The sequence below is a fragment of the Struthio camelus genome, chromosome 3, assembly GCF_040807025.1.
Source record: "Struthio camelus isolate bStrCam1 chromosome 3, bStrCam1.hap1, whole genome shotgun sequence".
Classification (NCBI taxonomy): Eukaryota; Metazoa; Chordata; class Aves; order Struthioniformes; family Struthionidae; genus Struthio; species Struthio camelus.
The window spans coordinates 61,288,651-61,311,300 of NC_090944.1; the positions used below are offsets into that span (position 1 = coordinate 61,288,651).

The following is a 22,650-nucleotide window of genomic DNA, read 5'->3' on the forward strand; positions in this document are numbered from 1 at the left end:
CTGGATTGCCTCCCAGGCTTTTTTATCTTTGAGCTTAGCAAACTGATTAATATAAATAACTCAATGTCCAAAAATACTCAGCCTTAGTAATCTGCAATGAGATCTCTCCTCTTCTTCATGCTCCTTTCTGAAAACAGTTTCATCATGTTCATGCCAGACGAGCATTTAACCCAAGAGGGAGACATAATGAGAGATGAAGAACTAAAGCAGTGTGCTTATGCCAGGAGGTGGAAATACATACTGTGTCCAGAGACCCATACCAAACTCTTACTGAGGAGATAACTTGCCTATGTGCAGAGTATTTAGCTCTCAAAATAAAGTTGCACAAAAAGCACAGAGAAGTCTCCTAAACAAATCCATAATTAAGTAAATCTTGATACTGCAACATTCTAAATTTCATACTGGTGCATTTTGTCCTTCATTCAGTTTGTGCAAGCTCTGCTATAGCTGGCTGAAAAAAAAAAAACCACAAGTGATTTTAGTTTTAAAATCTATTAAATCCATGAAGTATTGGTGAGAAGAAATTAGTGTTGGGAGTATCACATTAACCCTCCCCATCCCTATTTCATAAACAAAATCCTCTAGAGCTAAATCAGTGCCTTGGCTGAACTATACAAAATAAAGTACACGTCAGAAAGGGAAACTTATATCCATCCACACAATCTAAAATACCTGTGCATATATTTCTTCCTACAACACGTATACAATTTAGTAAGAGTCTTTTCCACAGAAACTGCCTTATTCAATAGGCAGAAGCAGAGCCAGGGCAGATGCTCTCTACTCCTTTTAATCTTGGGTACCACCCATGTCTTACATACAGCACATCCTGCAAATCAGGCCCTGGCTGAAGAGTGCTGTCTCTCTCTGAAGGCTTCTCTGTGGCCTTCCTCACTTAGCTGGGGGGCTGGTAGCACTACCTACTATGACCCTCCTGGTGCCCGATTATAAACTTGGTTTATTGCCCGATTATTGCACAAACAGTTCACGTTTGGCAATATTTGCCTTTCTGGATGTTTGCTGCAAAATTTTTTCCTTTCTTTGTTACCGTTTTGGTTTTTTGGCGTGTCTTCAGCCAACATTTTTCAAGCCAAACCTGACCCAAGGCATGGGAAATTGGCGTGATTTGTCCATGCTAAGAGCTTCCGGTGACCCTTCAAACATTTTGAGAGGTCTTGTGATTTGGACCAGGAACTTCTAAGGTGATAAGGCACAATCTTTGTATTAGGAATTTTTTTTAATCTCTGCAGAAAACTCCTCCCAAACATGACCAACTTACTCATCTGTGAAAAAATACCTTCAGTTTGCATGGACTGGCTTAAGGAGTTGTTACTTCCTTGCAATTAAGTTCCCTGGAGATTCCACCCGCAATACTACAGAAACCTCACTATCAAATAGGTTGGACCAACCCGCTGCAAGGTTGTAGTCTTACACTTGAATATTAAATGATCAGAGCTGGATGTGAAACAAGGTGCAAGTCTGTTGCATATCTGAGCTCATAACAGGTTAGATGGGAGTGATCCCTACAGTACACTGCAGAAACATTTCCATTCAGTTCTTTAAAGGGAAGGAATGGAAGGACAAGGAAAAAGGTGTACACAAGCTGTAGGAACATTTAAGTGTGATAGAATGGATGTGTTTTTGTGTTAAAAAGTACACAACTGTACAGTGAAAAAAAAAATACCCTGGCATGTGTACAGAAAAGAATAAAGTTGATGTGACATTTCCTAAAATGAACGTTTGAATTTGCAAATTTAATGCTCTTCTTCGAACACAACATTTGGAGGGCTTGCTATCTAGATCAAAGGACCAACCAATTTATCACTTGCAAAAAACTATCCTGCAGCTTCAAGTTTCTGTAGCATCACGATAACACTGCAAAGATCCCTGCCACTGAGCCAGCCAAGAAAGTCGGGAGGTATGGCAACACGCAGTCCCCAACTCCAGGTGCTGTCTAAATAATCTTTCCTTATTTCTTCTCCAGTGGCTGCAGCATGAGAGGCCTCTGCACAGATGGCCCACAGACCAACGCTGTTTTGCTAAGCTATTCCAACAGTTGGGCCACCCTGACTTCAGCCAAAACAAAAGCTAAACTAAATGGATTACGAGCGAGACACAGGAAGACACCTAGGAAAATGCACAGACTGAGACACAAAGATCCTCTTCTGCAGGAGACTGGAACATACCCTGTACGGGGATGTTATCTGATTTAATGAACTGGACACAAGTATAACAACATTTCACTGTGTTAAGAGAGCAGACTAAATTCAGTCCTACGAGGATTGGAGGCACACAGTTCTGGGCAAGGGACAAGCTTCATTCCTTGGAAATCTTACCAACCTGCCTTAACATTTATCACACCCGGGGGCACCAATATCCAGACCTTTCACGCACGCTAGACTGGAAGAAAAGAAACAGACCAAAACTGAAGGAATTACAAGCATAGCACAGCAAACCTCAGTAAAACCCAGGATATTTTAAAATGCTCAAGAATTTCCATGCACTTTCCTTCCTAAAGACGCGTGATAACCTTCAGTCCATAGAAAGGAGATGAAGTTGAGCAACAGAAGCACATCATGAGGCACATCAGTGCTCAAATTAATGACTCTGGAAGACTAAAATCTCCTAGAAATAGGATCAAAATGTACCAGGTCAGCCAAAACTACACAGAGAACAGCTAATGATTCTGGCAAAGCCTCTTGTGGACATGGCAGAACACAAGTAATAACACAAATGTTATGGAGGGTTATTTTTGCAGTAAGAGTTTTGAACAGCAAGATCTTTGCAGGAAATACGTAGTTACTCCGTAATACTTAATGTCAGAAATCTCAAAAGTGCAAAGAATCACCAAGGGAAATTCAATAGCACTTCTAGTAGATGTCGAGCATATACATAATTATATCACACAAATCAGACACCCAGAAACGCTCAGGGCATCACAATCTTTTTAACATCAGACAAATAAAGTTACTGAAAACTTGTTTTTAGTTGATTTCTAAAAATCAAAACAGGCAATACCTGCTAGATTATTATTCATTTAAAATAAAGAGAGAAGAGGAATCTGACTGCCCTTAATGGGAAAAACAAAATAAAACACCACACGAGTGTCTTACCAGCTGCAACCCACATTTTATGTCACAAAGCTGACCAACTAAAACCCGTTGAAACCATCGCTTAAGAAGTGCAGTTGCCTCTGATCTGTAAAGCGTTCATGTAGATAGAAGCACAGCATCTCACATTTCAGCTGAAACATCAAAAAGCTCAGAACCTGGGGGGGGGGGGGGGGAACCCCCCCACCTATATTCAGGGGGAATTCCAGTCCCTAAAGTAGAACTTCAGCTAAATGGCCCATGTCTCAGCTTAAGCGTTCACAGATTTACTAGCAAGAGTAAATCTATAGGGAAAAAGGCGAATATGCAGCAGCACAGCAGACGATACAGCAGCCGCTCTATTTACTTTTCAGCTCTATCTTCCTCTGACCTGGATGGCTATAATCAACTATAGGATCTAGAGGAGCGAGATGAATGAGCGAGGATAACCATAGTGTACAGCATGGGTCAAGAAATATAGCAATCTCTTAGGAAAGGCCATAGTTTCAAGGGGAGTTTGGGCTGGCAAAGAACAATCTGACCGGGGGGTATGGGAGGGGAAAGCCAAAATCAGAGCACTCTAGGGTTTTCTTTCCTACTTCAGCCATGTTCCTTGGAACTCCTTGTGGTAGAAGTAGTATTTTATGTGAAGAGACGGCCATTCCAAAATTGCCTGCAGAACTCCGTGTTCAGTGCAGCACAGGTTAAACCTGTAAGTGCCAAGCAAACATCTGCTCTGACAGCCAGGAGGCTGCTTTACAGAAATCTCATCAAAAGGAGGTCTCTACTCACACTGCTGAGAAAGATACCATCAGCTTAGCTGAGTGAGTTTTCAATTCAGCTAAGACTTCTCTCCCAGCATTCAAATGTATTTCTCTAATCAGCTCCTAAATCCATCAGGAGTTTTTGGTCTGGAGGCTGCACGACCTTTTCTAGGACTTTGATAGACAAATATCCTCTGAGCCTCTGAGCTCTGCTACTACATCAAGATAAATTCAAAACGTTCATTTGATGTCCAATCCTTCTTGGATTCAGTAGGTTAAGGTAACAGATTGGGCAAAACTTATCTCCTTGCCTTATATTTTTTGTAATTATTTTTAAACTTTCTGTGGACTGAATTTGGAGTGCTATAGGCAAGCCTATAGCGGGGAAGGAGATATCACAAAAATCCTTAAAGACGAGACCCTTAAGGTCCTGACTATCTGCCTCAAAAATAAGACTTTGCAAACAGTTTGAAGGGGGATGAGGGGAAGAAACAGCTGTGAAAGCAAGGAAAAACTGCCTAAGTCTATTTACATATTAAAATGGTTCTGGGAAAACAATACTAAATCCTGGGGCAAAGTTCCCGAGCACAGAGTGGTACAAACCCAGCTCTAGGTTATCTTGAAGAAATTCCAGGATGTTTGCAATCCAGCAGTGGAAGTGTCTTTTTTTATTCTCTTCTATCTCTGAGCACGTCAGGAAAATAGGTAGCTTTCAGGAGTATCAAAAGGCAGAGCTTATCAGCTAACCTTCCGAGTTTTGAGGTTTAGCCACTCACTAGCCATGCTCCCCAAGTCTGAACATGAACTAAAGGTTGAGAAACCCAAGCAGATCCTCTGTGCACCAGATAGTGGGGGTTCTTGTGTGTGTATGTGGGTTTTTTTTTTTGTTTTTAAACAGCTTTACCAGATCTGCATGACACCCTGTTTCCTCAAGGCCACAAGAAGCAGCTTCCTCGATGTGGGGGTCTTCTCCAAGACACCCCTCTCACAGGCAGAAGCAAAGTCCACAACGATCAATAGTGGGTCCTGTTTGGTTCTTCTGAACAGGATGGCTCTGAGGATGTTGCAGCTATACATGACAAGCCGCATTTTTTTTTCCACATCTGTTCAGAAATATCCCAAGATTGTAACCTGCCTTTTGCAATTTCAATAGTACCCTGCTCTGTTAGGATAGAAAGGCAGTAACAACGAGAAACAAAAAGCAAATTTTTTTTGCACTCCGAGTATGGTCAAACATTAGAATGGGTGCCCAGAGAGGCTGTAGGATTTCCATCCTTGGTGTCCAGTCAAATTTTGAAAATCAAGGCCCTGAGCAACCTAATCTAATTGGACCCTTTCTGAAAGGGAGTGTGAACAAGACGACATGCAGTAATATCTTCCAACCAAAACTGTTCTAAGATTCTGTTCTATGATTCTAAAAAAAGTGTTTCTTCTGTTTCTTTCCTCTTGCTGCTCTTGAACTATGCTCTTTTATTAAGACCACCCATGGAGCATGGACTGGTCTCAGTTGATGCATCTTTGAAGGGAAATTTAAATACAACAATCTGACTACCAGGTCTGCTGATAAACTTTCTTTCCTTGGTGTTATGAGATGTCACTATTTTTGAGTTATGACTCTGCTCTTTTACCCCTGCCAGCACCAGAGCTTTCTCACATGTCACACAAAGATCAGCCAATCTGTAAGGACATGGGATGACTTTTAATATCAAAGTATAGTTACTACCACCAAAAAGAAAACTAGATTTGGATCCTAATCCTCTCTAGCTGTAACACAAGTCAGCACAAAACCTCATTGACTAAAAAGTTCGTGCTGCTATTCTGTGGCTCATCTTTGGGCCCACAGTTAAAATCTAGTTGTATATTCCAGAACACGTGATACAGGTGCAAGCTTTCAACACACCCAATTGTCATAAAAGCTAAACTGCAGTGAGAAAATTGCTTCAAAGAGTAAGCTGCAGTAGGGTTTACCCAGGTACAACTGTACAGGCTGCAGTAGGGTTTACCCAGGTACAACTGTACAGGCTCTCATGCACTTGGCCAACTCCTTGGTAAAATTCTGATCTCATTTATCTTTTCTTATCTTTAAGACTATGCATTCTGTAGAGACTAAACAATCAACATTTAAATGCTAGCTAATCCAGATCTTTCCCTGTGAAGCAACATCACTTTTCTGCTATTAAGAAAAAAAAAAAAAAGTTCTCATAGAGCCACTCTTTGATTTTCAGATTTCTTCCCCTGCAAGCTATCCTACTCTGAAGCCTTCTGCAAGTGAAGAATGAGCAGGTTTCATCTGGAATCTATACATGCTGGTTGAAGAAGAAATTCCAGCCCAGTAACCTGCTCGGGTATTGCAAGGGAAGGAACGGACACAATCTTCTTGGCAAGTTTTTTCCCCCCCACCGGTGATGGTGACCGATCGGTACAGCCACAGCTGTACCTATTGAGAGTTTCCTAGAGCAAGACTACAAACTACTACAAACCACTCTACAAACCTCTCCCGATCTCCTGCTTTTTTGTAGGGCCTGAGGTTGGGCTAAAACTAGAAGCCTTGAGAAAAGAGGAGAAAATTAGGAGGAGTTCTCTCAGAAGTCCTTCCTTCTAGCTGGGACGTTTCACTGATTATCTTTCATTCTTCTCTGCTCTCTTCCCCTCACAGTGGCACAACTCAGCAGCACAGATACATCAACCAAAACATGCCACATTCCCACAGCACCTGAGGATCAGAAGTCGCTAGGAAACTGCTGCCTCTGGAAGTACCGCATGCAGAACAACCAGATCTGCAGAGGACCCTGGCACGTGGGACAGACAGAAGGAATAGGAAAACCAGCACAGCAACAGGAGCATTAGCTACCTCCTTATCTCACAGGAATAAGCCATTCATCCTACCTCTGTCTGCTGGCTAGAGGCAGGTGTCCCAGACAGTCGAGGGATGGATGAAAAGATTTGAGTGACTGAACATACCCACTTCGGGAGCTACATGCTTTCTCTGCATTAATTTTGCTCCTGATTTTTTCCTATCACTAGTATGCATTTTTGTTTGCCTTGTTTCCAACATACACCTCTGCGATTCTTCCACTACAGGTTTTTAGCTCAGCCACTTTTCAGTGCCACATAACAGCTACAAACACAATAAGCAGATGCCACTGGAGTAAATGAAACTACATTCCTTGCCTTGAGGCCCAGCAGGCTGTTTTCTGTCAATGCTCCGCATCCCGTGAGTCTCCGTAGCAAAGAAAGAATAATATAGGTAATCAACTATATCCCTGTGAGCCGTATTCCCCATTAGCTAAAAAAATTCAAACTGAAAAAAGTGAAAGCAATCTCTCTCCAAAGTTGTCATTGAAAAACAAAATTAATCAAGGCAGCACCACTTACCAGAATTTTCCCCCCAAACAGAGTAAGTTTAAATTCACCACATTTCCTCAAAAACAGCTCAAAAACAGGCCCTGTAAAAAGGGAGAAAAAGGAAAAAAAAAATTTTTTTAGTGTCTAACACACCACAAATTACATTACACTTCTTTTTCACTCTGCTAACATTTATCACCAACGTTCCACTATTTTTATTGTTTTAAGGAAAGAGGTAATTGGATTTGATCCTTCGCGACTAATTATGAAAATCCACCAATATTATGCAAAGTCTTTGAATAATCACAGGATTCCTTCAGATTGCTCGGACACCTCGCTGTCACTGACATGACAGCTACTCAGCCTGCAGTTCAAGGTCAACAACATGAAACAAGCAGCGGCAATAAAGCAAGCGTGCCAATTATTTTTCGATCCAGCCCTGAAAAACTGGTCGACCCAATATCGCCTAGTGATTTTGCTTTAACCAAGCTATTTTAATATGATTATGCACACAATGGTCTGAACAGCCTCCTTGCTTGAAAGCTACACATAAAAGGAAAAAAAAGGTTTGTGCCACATTACATTTTTCAAATATATTAATTGCCCCCCGTTGCCTAGAAGAACACGGAGGTAAAGCAGCTAAGTAGATGCACTGTCCAGCTTGACATACATTAGGGCCAGTCTGAACAACAGGGAGAGCAGAAGTGACAAACGCTGTCATTTCGCCAGCCTTGACTAAATTTCAAATGACAGTGACTCCTCATTTCTCCTTGAGGCAAAATTTTTGAAAAAAACAACTCACGGAGCACAGACTAACAATGATGTTAACATATCTATTTTTTAAACCCCCGGAAAAGGGAGGGGCTATGATTTTGCTGCTGTCGAGCTTTGCGAATGAAAACCGTTCAGCAAACGGAGAAGGACACCCATTTCAGCGTCCTGGTGTCCAAACAAGTAAACTTGGATTGAATATGAACTGCTTTAGAAAAGGAAAGCAACCTCGCCTGCCCACCCCGCCCAGTATATAGCTGATTTTTCCACGAGAGAGGCATCTATGAAATTAATGCTGAATGCATAACTTTGCAACTAGACACAAATGACTTAGCAGCCTGCATTATTGACAGAGAAAGTCTGCCTCAGCTACAGAAGCAGGACCTTTCCTGAAGGATGTTGTAGGCATTTCCAGGAAAGGAAGGAGGAATAGATTTTTAGATCAAATTATTTTCTCTAGTCATTGTTACATGAAAAGTAGCCATGAAAATAAAGTTTATATTATGGAATAGGCAAATAAGCCCTCTTTACATTATAGCAAGTGGATTACACTGTTCTAAATGCAGGTTAGAAAGCAGACTTCCAGTTTTGTAACGCTGAAACTGTTCGTTTTGGGTGGAGAGTTTGGGGCGGGGAGGGGAAGGAAAAGAAAAGAATCATTAAAAATTGGAAGACGGTAGGAAAGATTTTAGGAATATAAATTTTCATCATAAAACTACAAAACAAAATGTCTTCTCCCCTGCTTGCTTTTTTGGTTTAGCGATTGAGAGAAAACAACAACAAAAAAAAAAAACCCAGAACATATTGGGGAATAAAGAAAAAAAACACCACAACAAGCCCTCCTCCTCCAACATCTATTGTACGGCTTGGCAGATTTTGGGAAAACGCTGAAAAGATATGGGGCTTGAACTGCTTTGCTCAGACTCGGGGAAGGTGGTTATTATTCTAGCACCATCCACTTCCCTCCCTAGCTTCCAGGCATTTGGCCTGCTAAGCAAAATCAAGTCAAGAAAATCTACTTCTGCCTCAGACCTAATTGGATAACATCTGCATACAGGGAAGTGAGAAGCTTACGAGACGAGCCAGGTTCAAAACAATCCAATAGCACTCAGCTCCCAGTTAGCTCATTATTTTCTTTTACACCAAGAGACTGATTTAATAATTGCCTCAGAGAAGCGACAAATAAGGGGAATTCGGTACTTCTGCGCTGCCGGTCCCACGCAGAGGTGCAGGCTGGCACAGGTGCCGGAAGGGGCAGAGCCAGCCCTGCCCCAGCAGCGCTCCCGCCCTCACCCCAGCGCTGAGGCTTGTGCCGCAAACCAGCACGGGGAAGCAACCTGCACGAAAACTAAACGGGATGGGAAGCCCGTCTGGCTTTAACTGGATGAATTCCCTAACCCGGTTCACAATATAACGGCAAAAAACCGCCTGTGCTGGCGCTAGGAAAACGGGGAGGAAGGGACGGACAGGTGGATCCAGGGCTTGGGGAATGGCAGGTCTGCTGCCTTTGGCTGCACCGCTAGTTTCAGCCAACAGGACAACTCCACTATTGTGGCACTGCATTGCATGCAGCTACCAGGATACGTGCTGAAGCAGTAAAATCTAAGCCCTCAGTGAAACTGTGTATGATAAAAAATTAGCAAGAGCACCAGGTGATAGGGGGATCTAGTTAAAAAGCTCAGGCAGAAAGACCATTTACGGCACCTCTAATGTTGCAAGGTGTTTTGAACTTTGGGGGTGGCAGGTTGAAAGCTTGAAACTTTTCCAGAGGATGCTTTTTGCCCGATTTTAGAATGGGCCCTCTTCAGTTACAGCGGAGATGAGCTATTTAGGGGTACGGTGGGGCAGCGAGGGAGAAGGGAAGGGAACATTTCTTGTTGCGCAGTTGGGGGTGAGGGCTGGACATGGCACACAAAGAAAACCAAAGACTATTCACTCTGTGTATTCAGTCTAGGGTCTCCTAATGGAGAAGTTTATAGGGTCCGTACAGATCCCAGTGTTAGCTTTATTTAAATGATTTTCATTCTACTTCAGTAAGCAAAAGAAAGGCTTGGGGGCTTGTTCTTGAGGGCTTTGGGTAACGTCTCACATCTTTCTTACCTCCAAATTCTGACCAGCACTTTTCAGAAAAGCTTTGCTGACTTTAGAAAGCACAGCATAGAAGGCAGTAAAATAAATTAGTACAGGCTTTGAGATGTGCCAATTCTGGTTTCTTTTAAAATCATTATAAGAAATTGAACAGGTGGCAAGCTTTTGTCTCACCAGAATTACTAATGGAAGAGAGCTTTCCTTCCTTAGTTTTTGTGCTTGGGAAAAATGAAAATTTGAAAGTAGTCATCTGACTGTTTAGTGAAAGGTGCATTTCTTTTGGAAAACTCTATTTTCACAAATAGTTATTTTTAGCAAAAAGCATTTACACAAAGGATGCTGACTTGCTTAAGCTGTGAAGACTTGGCTAGACATATACAAAAGTACACCCTAATATTCAAAAGGCTGCTGGCACCAACTGATGGGACATAGTGAACGTTTAGGTTTATTTGTTACCTCTGTCAAGGGGAGAGAGTGGGAAAGGAAGAGGAGATGATTCGAGAACAGGAGGAAAAGCGTTGGGAATGAAAACCTTTTCGAAAAAGAATTCACCTTTAAATCCCCTTCCCATCTAAAAATCAAATACAGATCAGGCTGCTTTAGAGTACGAACAGTTGAACAGTGTTAGGTTTGAGCAACATGAGCTTCCCGCAAGCAGCTGCCACCTTCTATCCATCCCAGACCAGAGCGTTTACAGCAGGGTCATCCCAAACTGTGACACATGCATCACTGCCAGTATGCAAGCGATGCCCAAATGAACACTGTCCAAGCACCTTCACCTAAACGTAAGAAATTGTAAGACTGCAGAATACTTAGCAAACCCAGAGATGTGAAAGGTTGCTCTGAATCTGAAATAAGGGAGTTTACTTGGTGTGTGTGTGTGCGGGGGGGGGTCTCTCTTGGGAAGAGGATCAGGCTTATTATCTGCCAAGAATATCTGCTGTTCATTTCCTGTGAGCAGCACCAGTTCCAAGTATTTGGCATTTTTTACTGGAAAAACTATAAACCCTTAATGTTGCATATCGCTTGCAGAGCTTTCATCTACCTTTGTGTAAAAAATAACTTTTTTTTTTTAAAATGTATTTTGTAAAATAGAACGTGGTGAGTGGTAATAAGCACATGTCACCTGTATGTTCGGTTTCATTACGTTTCCTGCTTTGATGAGGATGAAGGAGGGGTTGCCTTGCAATTTCCAGACCGTTTATTGTCAGTTTATACTGGGATCAGAATTAAGTTTGTTATTACTACTGGCAGAAGAGAAGTCACTGACAGACATACTAACTACTTTTTTCTTTCCTTTTTTTTTTTTTTCCCCCTCCTGCAAGCCTACAAGCCAAAATCCATTAACACCCACCGACTTCAAGGATCTTTGGATCAAATCAATGGTGAGCAACCTTAGACCAAAACCTACAAAACACTTGATTTTTTTACTAAAGCAAAAATTGTTCAGTGATGATTTAGTGACCATTTAAAACAGAAAACATGATTTAAGACATAAAAAAGGTATACCAGAGAAAATTCGCTGTGTAATGTTGCAGTTTGTATGTGAGCTTGGCCCAGCTGGAGAAAGTGATGGGCTGAAGTTGTAAGTGGTCTTTAACATTTTTCAAATAGGCCTTAGTAGATGTAATTCCAGTTTACAACATACTCAAATACACAGAAGAATTTCTATGTGATGATGAACTGCTGTCAGCTTACCATTAGTAACATGCTTCTGCTGCTGTCTATTCAAAGCTAAATTAGGACCATGCATCCTTGGTCACTGGGCTGCTATTTTACTTGGAAACAATAAGGAAGAAGAAGGAAACCTACTTAAGGTTTTCAGGTTGGACAACTGTTTACAAATGAACCTGCCTGGATCAGGATGTACGACCTGTAAATGAGCTGGATCTGCTTTGTAAAGAAAGAGTTGATTAGTCTGCTGAGCCAGACTAATAAGCCCTGTGTTTATTATATATCACATCAAATCAAGTGGTTTTTTGGGCCATAAATCAGTCCAGAAAGTATTTCTCAGTAGTGGGTTACTACAGCCCTACAGTAAGAAAGTTTTGAGTCACTCTTCTTAGACACAAAGACTCTGCTGTCGCAGAGGATGCCGACACTAGCATCTGCTCAGTAGAGAAGCACGCATATTCAGTTATTTCTAGAGTGCTGCGTTTTCCTCATATTCCTCCTCTTTATGATTTTTTTTTCCAGGATTTTTAACAGAATTAGAAATATATATATATAAAAAAACCTTCTAAAAGTCATGTAGAACACAAGGAGGAAAAAAGTCACCCACACAATGCGTTTGAGGCCAATGTATAAAGGAATTGCACATCTTAAACTTAGCTTACATAAAGCAATCCTTTGCTGTGCAATGCCAGCTTATACATAAAGACCCCTTATCCTGTGAACATCTGAAAGCTCTCCAACAATAAAACCTTTACAGTAAGGGAAGCTTATAGGCTTGCTCTTCGACAGAGAGACAGAAGCCTCACTGTTGCCCTGAAACCGTTCCTTGATAAGTGGGAGTTCCAGATAGCAGGCACGTAATAGGAAAAAGCTCAGGCTTCAATAGGGGGAACTGAGAGGCAGCAAAGAGGGAGCTCCCAAGGGAAGCAGCTCTTGCAACTAGGACAGTCACAACCCTGAACGTCAACAGAGGAAAAGAAACAGCAACGCTGTTAGAAGACTCTACTGTGAATAGACATTATAATTCTAATTATTCCCCCGCCCCCCCCAAACAGTGATAAAATTTGGAAAGAGGACAGTGGCTACAAAGCAAGACAAGCATTCCCCATTTTGGGGGAAACTCACTGGGTTTCTGAAACAGTTATTTGAAAGCTTCATGTAGTTGCAAGATGTAAAGAGGATGCCTAAATCTCTCTAAAAGAGTCCCAAAGAAAATTAGTAACTCCAACATAAAAGCATCATCTCCAGCATTGGACTTGTGGCTGTCCAAACACACATCTTTCAAACAGTTGCCCTTTCTGTTTGGAACTGTAGGAACTCAGATGCAAAGTCCCTTTTGCAGCTGCAGCAAGTACGCAGAAGCGGGAAACAAAAAAGAAAAAAAAAGACAACCAGAAAAAACCCCAAACCTTAGGAAAATACAGGAAAATACTCTGCTTCCAGCCATGCCTTCTCCCTCCAAAGCATGCTGCTCGGTTTTCCTTTCCCTTGGATGCTTCACTCCCATGGTCAGTTTAAGCCCATCATTGATGGTTGATACTGTCAGCTCAGTACCAGCAATACTAGTACCTTTTCCTCTCTCAACTTTCAAGCAGGACAGATTGAACTGATTTTTTTCCTGAGGTTCAGCTGCTTTTCTAGGCATCAGTTTTCTTTGCAACACAACAACTACAGGACCATAGAGAAAGCTGAAAGCATAAAGGAGCTGTGAGTGGGAACGACCTAACTGAGCACTGCAGTTTGAAAATTGTGGATGCAGGGGGACGGCGCAAAGGTTTGAAAACAAGCAGTAAAGGCAGATGAAACATCAGAAGATGCAAAAGAGTTAAGAAATATGTTGCAAAACAGGAAGCAATTATCACGAGCAAATGGAACAAAACACAGAAACAGAAGGAAAGAGAAAGTATACAGGCAATAGAAAGCTAGACAAGAACTGCACTCACAGCCTATCTCTAAATTCTGCCTTCTGAAATCTGTCCAAGAACGACCCTTGATCTTTGGCATCCCTTGCAATCCACGTTCCCTAAAAGGGGAACGTGAATTTTAGTTGCTTTTTTAAGTTGAAAGCCAATCTGTGCACAGCGTACCTCAGCCGCACCGCTGGAATCCCAGCTTCCTGCGCGCCAGGCTATCGCTGGCAATCACAGGGACTAAACAATCAATAGGAGAAACAACCAGCAAGCTCAAAAGTGAGCATGCATTTAGACTGTAATACATGTACGAGGAGCATGTGATTGCGATAATGTACTTCATTCTCAAAACAACAGAAAAGCAATTTCATGAATTGTGGGAACAACATTCACATTTTTATCTGCAGAAAAACGAGAAGTGCTTTGCACTAAGTAGTTTTTTTTTTTTTTTTAAATAAATGAATGGAGTCCATAGTCCTAAAAATAGAGCACAGACTCTAACCCTCTTAGCTGGCTCTCAAGAATGCTGCTGGATGCTACTGGAGCTCACTGAAAAGACCAGTGTCTCACCAGTCACCAAGGCACGCACACGGTATCTAGCGAGAACACTACATCCATCTTTTGCACCCTCAGCCTGCAAATCCTCATTTGCCTAGTATGCCAGTGGACAGTTTCTGTGAGCAAATATAAGCACTCCCATCAACAGAAAAATGAGTAGTGAGATTCAGTATAATGTAAGATTTTTAGAACTTTTTGCATTTCATCTCATACAAAAAAAAAAAGTATTTTTTCTTCTGCAGATACAGAAACAAGCCTGAACTGCTGACTAAACAGCTTATTTGTAAACATATTACAGAAAGAGTAAATAACCACCATCTAGAAGTGCAAATACATTGCAGTCTAAATCTAGTTGTTTTTTTTTTTTTGTTTTTTTTTTTTTTTTTTAAAATCACTGACCAGATGACAGCAGGGTATATCATGTCTTTCCTCTCCCCCTCAACAATCTTACTTATCTAATAAACATTTTTGTTCTTTTGTTCTTTGATTAGTGTGCAAGGTTTTAATTAAGGGTGTTATAACCATGAACAATATATAGTATATGAATGCACATAGTGTATATGGAGTATACCAGCTAATGATTGCATTGATATAGGGCCCATAATTTCAGCCATTCCCACTGTACAAGAAATCATACAAAATATATATATGGGAAGAAACAGTCTCAATTTGGCCAATTTACTCCAAGGCTTTACCCCTTTAATGAATTCAGCATATATCCTACATTCTTAGGACATATGAGGGAGTGAAAGAGGAACTCTGTATTATTGAGAACTTCTTACAATTCAGTCAACGCATGTATGTCAAATAAAGTTTGCATGGTGCACATGTCATATTTTAATGGATTAATCACTCCATAAAAAGATACCTAATTTTCCTGAGTGCAGACTCACATCACCGAATAGCAGCTCATTCTGACACCAGCACGCAGCAGGCGGGTGGGTTCTCACTCCCCGACGGCGAACCAAAGCACAGAGGCTCAGCGGCTGCGAGTTACACAGGGCAAGTCCATGGCAGAACTGGGAACTGAATCCAGGCAATGCAGGTTCTCATCCAGCCACACATTATCGTGGCTTCCTGTGCTACGTCCTTGCCCACGGAGGGGGAAAAAAAAAGTCTGTATGGTTGTTTTTTCTAACTACTGTAATTCAAAAATTACCTGAGAGTGAAACAAAGGAAGAATAGCACATTCTGCAAGCCTGCCCCACATGCTCAGTGGCCTAGGCGCGGGGAAATCAAAGGGGATGCTCTTTTGCAGTAGCTAAGCCACCTACGCGTGGTCACGTTTCCTGATGTGAAACATAAAATGTTGAGGAGATGCTAAAATTTTGCAAGAGTGAGCTATTTGTAAATCTGTCTCCATATAAAACAAAGTCCATAAAGCAAAAAAGTAAACAGGGTAAGAAAAGCATATAGCAACATGATTAGAACAATGCAAATACTGCATTGCAAACTAATTGTTAACTATAAACAGCTGAAAATAAAGTGTTGGGTTTTTTTTTTTTTTTTTTTTGTCATGTTCACTTTAATCTTCTAAGCTGTAGGAATGGGGAAAAAGGTGGTAGTGGCATTAGAATGGTGGAGCTTACCAAAACCAACTGCAGATAATTAAAGAAAACATAACCTCCTCTCCCCCTACAAAGGAGGCATGGTTTTTATTACCAGTCTGCAGTATTAGCCTCTTGCTCTTCAAACGATTGCTCTAGAGAGCATTTTTGACTAATCTGTTTATCTCCTTCTGAAAGTTTTAAAGTAAGCAAGTACCATAACTAAAAGATTAGAAAATGTTACATCCTATTTTTTTTTTTTTTTATAGTTAGACAAATTGCGTAAAGCAAATAAATGAGGTACTTGTTTGTCACAAAGCAAAAAGGGGGTGGGGGGACAGCGGCTTTAAGAAAAGCGTTATTGTGAAGAGCTATGAAAAGTCACTGATGGGCTAAAGGTAGAGAAAAGCAATGAGAGACTGCAGTCTCTCATACTTCATTGATTATCTGTTTACTTATTTTAATGATGAGTTTTTGAGTTGATGAGTTCCATATCTGGGAAAGAACAAACAACCAAAAAAAGGTCACTGTATTTTGACAGTTTACTTTCCAAAAAAATCCTGAAAACTGCTCTCTAGTGGCTTCCAAAAAAGACTCTCACAAAATGAAAAACAGGAAATTAGGTTCTCCGGACAACACGCTACAAGTACAAATGAAAACATTTTGCAGTGACATAAAGATTCAGTTCAGAGTTCAGGATCAAGTTTTTATTCTTGCACCCTGTCCTTAAATATCTCAGGTCCCTCCTTTAAAAGGAAACATCCAAATATGAACCAGAATACACACTGGGTTCATGTAATTCCAGGATTGTGCTATATCAATATAAACCTCTTTGCAAGAAAGTAAATGCTCCTATATTGCAATATTCTATGGATTTGAAATGTCATTACAGAAATAGTGCTATTCAGTATAACCTCCACACACACATATACACACCATGCTTTTTTAATCTTACTTCTTAAGCAAATGCCTGAGCAGGGGAACTAATGAAGCTGCCTTTCCGACTTGTTTCTGCCTGAGCGTAGTTTGCTATGGAACAAAATTATCATTCCACATTTACAGCATGATCCCCTCCCAGGCTTCATCACAACACTCCTGGTCTCCCCATACTGCAACATACAGCTTTCTGCCACAATGCCCGTCCATGTTAGCTGGGCAACAGTTGCTCCAGCCACTGGCCAGCTGGTTGGGGGGGGGGGGCAGTGCTGTGCTGCTGCCTCCCCTGCTACCAAGCCAGTCAGACACAGCCTATTTCCTTGCAGCTGCTAATCTATCAGAAAAAAAGCATGAAGCCAGATGTTGCCCCTGAAGCCCCCTTGGGTGGAGATCAGCAGCTTACAAAGTTACAGAGAGGACTAACAGGCAGACACGCCAAGGTAACAGCCGAACCCTCACTTCCTCAGGAAACTAAGCTAAAAATTCAGCTTTTCCCTTGCTCTCCCCCATGCCCCCAACTATGCAGTTGCAGTACTCAACAAGAACAACAAAAGTAGCATAGACGTAAGGCTTCAGGGCTATGCTATATCTATCCCACAGCAGCATCTGGATTAGTCTCATGAATGTTTCAGAAGTGTCACTGGCTTCCTGTTTAATATTCTTGTTTTATTACAGCACAAAGTCAGCCTCATGTCTAAGAGCAATATATTACTCTCACATCTTCACAGCAGATCCTTAATGAGGACATTCTACTTTCTTGACGGTCAGAGGCCTTCTCGCGGTATCAGCGGAAGATCAGCATATGCTTGAAAACACAGACTACAGAAAAGGAGAAGCCAGCTATCCCTAAGAAAACAGAACCACAGGATTAAAAAGGACCTTGAATGACCATTTAGTCTGATTCCCTGCCCAAGGCAGGATCAGCTACACTTCTGTTATTCTTTTTATTAGGCCATTTGACATAGCTAGGGGAAAACAGATATGCTTTTGGGCTCCGAATCCCTTCCTGAGCCTGAAATCTTATCGGTGTGTTGTCCTGTTCCAGGCCCTCAGCTACGTCAGTTGGTCTAATGAGAGATGTCTGCCTACAAACCCTGCCTTTCTTATATTGTCATGGTTACAACGCTGCTCTTACCACGTGTGTCCAGCCTATTTTTAAAAGCCTGCAATGACAGGAGATGTTGTTTAAAGGCTTAATCTCAGTAAGGCCTAAGATTCCTCAAATGAGTACGTATTATTTGTACAACAGAAGTGCTACACTCGGAAAGTGCAAATGGACTGTGAACTGCCTGAGGCAGGAACTCGGCATCACCTAAAAACTAGCAGGAAACCGATGGCTACAAACCTTTGAGCGCAACACAATAAACGGTCAGCATGAAAGCTAGCCAGCCTCAGCACGCTAGCAGCCTCGAGGTTTTTGGAGGCATCCCAGGAAAAGAGTATTTTCAAGGAGAGACCTAAAAGAAAACAATAAAGTAGTCTTACCAACTGGGTGGGTTAGGTCAAGAGAAAACCCTTGCTTGTTAGAAAGCAACTAGCCTGCGCTGGAGAGGCAGGCACCATGGGCGGCTGGAGGGGAACGTCGCCCTCCCTGAGCCGTGCAACAGATGAAAAGCAGAGAGCGGATGTGAAACGCTTCAGTGCTGAAGGCCGGCAGCTTGTGCTCAAGAAGGAGCCAGTAAAGGAATGCATAGGGGAGGTTACACTGTTTTAAAAAAAAAGAAAAAAAAAAAGGGAAGGGGAAGCTAGACAAATTGCCTTTAAAAAGACATTCTGGATAGACACGATTATAATTTAAGAAGCCAGAGAAAATGATCATGCAGTAATTCAAGACATCAAATGAGTGCTTAGATGTAAATTTCTTCTGTGTAGTCTGGATAGTATAGGACATTCCTTAGAGATGTTACACAGGAAGACTCTGCTGATCTCTGTGTAAAGACGGAGAGAACTTGGAGTTGGACACATGCACATTTTGGCTTCACTGAGGGACGCTGATGTTTTCCAAGGCAACAGAGACAGGAGATAACAGGGAAAGTTGCAGGTGGAAGGAGGAAGAGATGTATCAATGGATATCTATCTAGCCATGCTGAATGAGACTTGATGACTTGGCATACACAAAGATGTCAAGAAAGACAAATTGCGATTATAGCTTGGACCAACGGAGGGAGAACTACTTTTTCCACTCCAGCCCTAAGAATCATATATATATGTACATATATATGTGTGCCTCTATGTTTCTACGGTTACATACACATATACTAAAAAAAAAACCCAGTTTTGTCTGAGGATGAAAGAGTCTGAAATAAAAATTGTAGTTGGGGAAGACTATGAGAAGAAAAAGAGCACAGCCCTGCACCCCCGGCAAAAAGCAGGAGTGAGGAAAGGTCTTTCTCCATTGTTCCTTTGTCATATCATAATGGGTAACGGAGAACATGGCAGCAAACTGCTTGCCTGTTGATCCCATGGAAAGTTTATTAAGTAGTTAAAAAAGTTGTTGTTGTCACAAGGAAATAGATGACAAAAGAAAACACTGTGACATGTGGTACTTTTTAGAGCCTTTTAGAGCAGTGCTTAATCTTTCAAGAGGAACAGGCTAGGCAGACTTCAATTGCCTCTGTGGCTGACTTCTGTAGGACGCAACATGACAAACTGCTGCGCGTCCGAAAGGCAGGCATCTCACACACCCTCACTGCCACGTACCTCACAGGATATGCAAGCAACTACTGGTCCTGAAAGGCAGTCACTTGACTAATCTGACATAATATGGGGGATGTGTATGTCGGTCCAGCGCTGGAAGCAAGCTTAGTCACCTGTCAAATCTGCCAGTAAGCTGCGTGCTGGAAACAAACGGCACTTTCAGAGGAGCGCATCTGGGTCACTGCCAGCTCGCACCGCGCCTGAGAGGACCTTGGGGAAGAGCGCAGCAGGGAGCAGGCTGCGGGTCTGAGGAACGGTGCTGGCGGGTTTTATCTAGGCCACTGGATACTCTTACCCTGGAACAATAGAGGGAATTTGTGATATTGTAAGGCTGAATCGTTTGTACCCCTAAGTGAGGGGGTGGCACTGGTTTACTTTCTCCCCGCCTTCAGTTTTGCAGGTGTAACCAGGATTATAAAAGCTTAGCTAACCCCTCCTCCCTCCCCAAAATAAAACGTCGTGTAAATCACTGAGAATATAAGGCAAGAAACAGCACACACAAAGTGTTCACAAGCTCCGTTTTCCAGTCCTCTAACTAGTTGGGACTTGCACATTTAGGAAATGTCACATTTGATTTTGACCTAGAATCGAGTTCACTCAGCCTCTCTGAAATACAACATACACCATTCATGCAGCGCTCGCAGCGCAAACTCCAGCTGCAGAATGTGGGTTAGCAGCAGACGACGACATTTGAGAAGGAGCATTCAGAGCACAGCACGTGTGTGACTTGCCAGCAGTAAAAGCATTTGACTGTGAACTCGGGAAAACCTACAAATAGTACAGGCTGATGGTACAATCCCTGGAAGTACATATCCCTAACAATCCTGGGGGGGGGGGGGGAGGGGAAGAGGGGCGCAACCTTGAGAATCACAAAAAGGCAAGGCTTGACGACTTTTTTTTTGGGGGGGGGGGGTAGGAGTAGGAGTATGAAAACAAGCTAATTAATTTTCCCCTCCAAAACCACTTGCACAATCTGTGAGCAGCTGCAAAGGACAGTTGTGCAGATTTCAGCAGTATACATCAGCAGCAACGGCTAAAGGAGCCATTAAACCAATAGTTAATTTTAAAACCAAACTATACGAGCCAAAAATGTCAAGTTTTCTCTCACATATTTCCCCTTCATCTAACAGCAAAGCATCAACAGAATGTGATGTCTTGCAAAAAAAGTCTTGCAAAGCCACTGGTGCTGCGGCTGGACAGCCTATTCAGAAATCCTACCTGCACACCAGCTTCCCTCCATGCGCCACGGTATTAACCACTAATGACAACCAGTTTATTTGGACAGCTGCCTGCCCTCTTGTTACACGGGTGCTCATCCACAATTTATTCCACCTCCAACCCACCTGCATGGACATACAGTTAGCAAGTACTTTGAAGCCCTTTACGCCTGGTAGGGTATGAAGAAAAGGAAGTGTATTCGACCTTCTCATACATGCATATGGGGCATGAAAACTATACAACCTCCGCAAGCAGACAGATGCATTTAAAGATGGACAGAGAGCAAGAGGGAGCATCCTTTTTCATACACACATATGGTTTATTAACTGTCTGAGCTCCAAATTGTTTCTGTTTTCCAGACAGACACCTCCGGGTCACGTCTTCCAGTTCTTTTTTTTTTTTTAAAAAAAAAAAAAAAAACACACCCCACCAACAGCTAACTTATTGCTATTTGGAGCAAAAAGGGGAAGGGACATGGACTGAGCATCATGTGATCCAATGCAGAAAACAGGTTTAAATGGAAATCAGAAAATCTTTTCTTGAAGAGAGGTTTTCCAATACCAGAACTATGTAAGAGGAAGGAAATAAAAAGCTGCCATTCTTCAGACTAACAGGGGACTATTTATACCTGTAGAGTTTCTACTGCTCTAGCAGTAACAGAAGACTTTTCTTCCCCTTGGGCAAACTCCTTCTCACTCTAGGATTCACAGCACAACATTTACAAGCTTCCTAGGTTTAAAGCTGCTACAGTTTCTAAACAGGACTAACTGGAAGCATTAGCAGAGAGCAGGGTGCTGGAAGACACCCTAGTATAGTTTAAGTTTTAAACATCAGTGAGCATGGACTTCAGCAAGTTCTGCCTTACTTGCCTTGAAAATATACATATCCAGCAGTGCTTTTGCTATCAAAGCTGTAAAAAAAAAAAAAAACAAAAAAAACCAAAAAAAAACAAAGCTGTAACAGGCCTATTTATGAAGGCTGACCACCTCACTCCGACAGCTGACTAGCTTTACTGTGCGAGTGTCAGGCTTACCTCTCACTTGGAAGGGGGAAGCGCTGATGTTCGAACAAGTGTGCACAAAGTGGCAAGGACATACAAAATATTTTGTAGGCTTGGAACAAACCCCTGTTTGTAGGGTTCATTTAGTGAAAGAATTTATGTTAACAGAGCAAGCTATTTATAGCAACTTTCCATAGAAATGAACAGTCTCTTGGTTCCTGTCCTTATGAAATGAAGCTTTCTAATCAGAGAAACCCTCCCTGTAATCTAAAAGCATGGGAGAAGGGGGGGAGGGAAGGGGAAAGGGAAGCTGCTCCCTGATGTACACCCTGCTACCTCCAATTATACCCGAGATAAGGTCTCCCTGTACTGTCAGCACAGAACTTCACTCATGGGGTGAGCCTATACACAGAGTCGCACCATTCTTCCCCGATCCATCTTGGTTAGCAAGCTGCAGTCAAAGAGCTGCCTGTGTCAGGGCTGATCATTCACAGTTTAGTGCTATGTCCGTTATAGCGATACTTGCTGGAGTAACTGAGATGGATTGCTCTTCCCAGGCTCTTCAAGCCCCCTACATTTAGTTACAAGCTTTTAGTCAACATTAAAAACAATATACCTAAAGAAGGATGCAGCTCCTTGAAAAAGCACAGTGACAAACCACTGGGGAGAGATCCCAGTCTCTCCCTAGTCAACCTTCAGAGGATCCTAAACCAGAGCATATTCACATAGCCTCACATTTCATATACTCTCTGAAACAAAAGCACAGATATACTCTAATCCTGACCATATACAGTCCCCTAGCTAGAAACTCACATCCCTCTATGCACTCCTGCTTAGGGTTCTGAACTGTTCGCAAAAGGTCACGCAAGATCCCACCCACAGATGATGTGGACCCACACTGCACTTACCGTATCTGCATCTGTTCCAATGCCAACATATCACCTAATCCACCCCCCACTCTGGGCATAAGTTATCCTCATTCTGAAATCAAAATGGTAATGCAGAAACTCCATCTTCAAAATCCATAATAAACTCTAGCACTGTCCTCCTTTACAT

At 42.1% G+C, this 22,650-nt stretch overlaps 1 protein-coding gene across 18 annotated transcripts in view; it reads right to left on the bottom strand.

Moving 5' to 3' along the window:
- FYN (FYN proto-oncogene, Src family tyrosine kinase) overlaps positions 1 to 22,650 on the bottom strand; it is a 142,654-nt gene that overhangs the window by 70,799 nt on the left and 49,205 nt on the right. For 12 of the 18 annotated variants that reach the window (XM_068938081.1, XM_068938080.1, XM_068938077.1 and 9 more), the window contains one exon: positions 7,226 to 7,296. The exons of 1 other annotated variant lie outside the window; for it this stretch is intronic. The gene's annotated coding sequence lies outside the window, so the exon portion shown is untranslated. Of the gene's footprint in view, positions 1 to 7,225; positions 7,297 to 15,064; positions 15,218 to 18,024; positions 18,137 to 19,489; positions 19,507 to 22,650 lie in introns of those variants that run through there. 5 more of the 18 variants (XM_068938066.1, XM_009682498.2, XM_009682496.2 and 2 more) reach the window with 3 other exon arrangements.